We start from the raw sequence: 3,184 nt of genomic DNA on the forward strand, positions 1-3,184 counted from the left end.
ATCAATTTAACTAAGATTGAATACAAATTTGACAAGCAAATCATTAAAGAAATGTTTTTGCTGTATCAAAACAACTGACTACGAAAGAGAAAAGACAAAAAGACGGGAGTTTGAAACGGACTACAGAACTACAGGACGAAAATCATTTGAAACAGTTCATAATACAAGCCATTTAATGGTTGCATATGATGTTATACCCAGTCAAATGTGGCTTATTTTCACCCTCACACTCATTAAAAGTATCATCATAATATAAAATGGTGCATAACATCTGTATCTTAATCATGTATTTTGTCGTGAGACATTTGCAGAATTGTACAAACCTCACAATTCCCAATATCTGATCTCTCTGGGTTTCAGCACAATATAGCAGTCATACACTTTAGGACATGTCTTACTGGCCAGTGAGGGCTGGAGGGAGATATCATTAGGTTATATAAAAGGCCTTACGGCATCGTTATCCACAAAGCAGAAATGTCAACAGATTACATCGCAAGTCTTATGATCAAGCACATTGTTTTTATTTTCCCCTGGTTCATGTGACAATTCTGTCCTCTGGTAAAAGCAGAAAGAATGGAATATAAACAGCAAATTCACTGTGAATGTGCACTGGATTCAAATCATTCAATGCAGTCAAAATGTCATTAGAAAATCAGTTCCTGTCAATTACATTTACTCAATAACAGGTTTAAAAGAAATGATTCTGACCAACACATAAAGTTCAACCAATGGATACTTGGTAAAACATTTGGAAATACTCAATGACCTTCATAAAGATATCACAAAGGGGTATTGGTTTGTTTTGTACAAAATTTTTTTCTGGAAAAAAATAAAAAACTTTCTTTACTAATGTATAGAAATGTCTGCATGAGATATATGAGTGTCATACGGTACAATTAAATTAGTAGGCTTCTTTTTCATCAGGCCTCTGATAGTTAACCAGGACTAGTTATGAATACAGCCTCTGAGTGTACAGCATCAACTACCATCACTGGCCTGATTCCTCAACACACTGCTTTTAAAATGTACAAAGTGCAACATGACCATAAATATACAAGGATAAATCTCATGAAATCTACCATGAATGGATCATATTTCAAAATCTAATGAAACAAATGATTTTTTTTGCACTGTACTATTAAGATTCTTTGCAGTCGCATTTTCATGAAAATGAACCATTTCCCCCTCAAATTATCTTTACTATCTACACATTAAAATTTAAGAACAGTCATAAGAAATATAGAATAAACTTGCATTTTATGCAAAATATAATTTCCTTTTTTATTTTAGGTTGAAATATGTTTTCATGAGATTCGCCCACAATTCTTGCTGTACATTTATGTGTAAAAATAAAGCACGTCGTCCTACAGCTCTATGAGGGTACTGATGATTTATTCACAGTGTAACAAGCAAGAAATAGCATATTGATCTGTTGAGATTGAATGAACTTGATTTCACTGTATAGAGCAGTTTGATCATATAATCATATAACGTCTCTAAAAGTACAATAAGCACAGAAGTAACCCCACACCAGGACACTGGCTTATTTGTTTTTCACCACCTCTTTGTATAGAAAATGTATATAAATAGTTGTTATGTAGTGCTAATACTCAATGACCTTCATAAAGATATCACAAAGGGGTATTGGGTTTTTTTTGTACAAAATTTTTTTCTGGGAAAAAAAAAAACTTTCTTTACTAATGTATAGAAATGTCTGCATGAGATATATGAGTGTCATACGGTACAATTAAATTAGTAGGCTTCTTTTTCATCAGGCCTCTGATAGTTAACCAGGACTAGTTATGAATACAGCCTCTGAGTGTACAGCATCAACTACCATCACTGGCCTGATTCCTCAACACACTGCTTTTAAAATGTACAAAGTGCAACATGACCATAAATATACAAGGATAAATCTCATGAAATCTACCATGAATGGATCATATTTCAAAATCTAATGAAACAAATGATTTTTTTTGCACTGTACTATTAAGATTCTTTGCAGTCGCATTTTCATGAAAATGAACCATTTCCCCCTCAAATTATCTTTACTATCTACACATTAAAATTTAAGAACAGTCATAAGAAATATAGAATAAACTTGCATTTTATGCAAAATATAATTTCCTTTTTTATTTTAGGTTGAAATATGTTTTCATGAGATTCACCCACAATTCTTGCTGTACATTTATGTGTAAAAATAAAGCACGTCGTCCTACAGCTCTATGAGGGTACTGATGATTTATTCACAGTGTAACAAGCAAGAAATAGCATATTGATCTGTTGAGATTGAATGAACTTGATTTCACTGTATAGAGCAGTTTGATCATATAATCATATAACGTCTCTAAAAGTACAATAAGCACAGAAGTAACCCCACACCAGGACACTGGCTTATTTGTTTTTCACCACCTCTTTGTATAGAAAATGTATATAAATAGTTGTTATGTAGTGCTTAGATTGTTTTAGCCCCACCTCCAAACAGATGCTACAGAAGAAGAGTACTTTCATTATGTTATGGAGCAGAAATAATATTTGACGATAAGAAACAGAGCTTATTTCATTATGATGCCGTGTACAAAACAGCACTGAGGAAAATCATGCAACAGTACTTTCTGTTTGGTCTGAGAATTGAATTTGTCCATGACCTTCATTTGCTCAAGTAAGTCTCATAAGTGGTGAGTTTTTGTTGTGTAAACAACCAGCAGTTCCTGTTATCAAGTCTTCATTTGATTTTTTTCCCATTCAAAATAAAGTACCTACAGACAGGTTGCAGGAAAGCTTAATTTCATGAGCACTATTATTTGGCTGTATTCAAATATGAAGGGTGAGCGAGAGAGTGAGTATGGAAATCTCCCTTGTAGTCACCATTAACTAGTGCAGTGTTTCCCAACCTTTTTTTAGTCGCGGCACCCTTTGGAAATTTTAACAAACTTGTGGCACCCTACAAAATTAATTTTGTCACAATATTTGAATTTCTAACTTCGATAGGATAATTTGAAAAGTATAGATATTCGGTACAACAGGGAAGAACTGCAGAATATAATGTCATACAGATATTTTTAATATTATTTTAAAAATTTGTCCATCAATGGTGGCAATCAGTAGGCTAATTTCTAATGAAGAGACCAATTTATATGACAGATTTTAATGTAGGCTTTTATACATATGTAAACATTATTTA

Source organism: Sinocyclocheilus anshuiensis, unplaced genomic scaffold, assembly GCF_001515605.1.
Source record: "Sinocyclocheilus anshuiensis isolate Anshui unplaced genomic scaffold, SAMN03320099.WGS_v1.1 scaffold603, whole genome shotgun sequence".
Classification (NCBI taxonomy): domain Eukaryota; kingdom Metazoa; phylum Chordata; class Actinopteri; order Cypriniformes; family Cyprinidae; genus Sinocyclocheilus; species Sinocyclocheilus anshuiensis.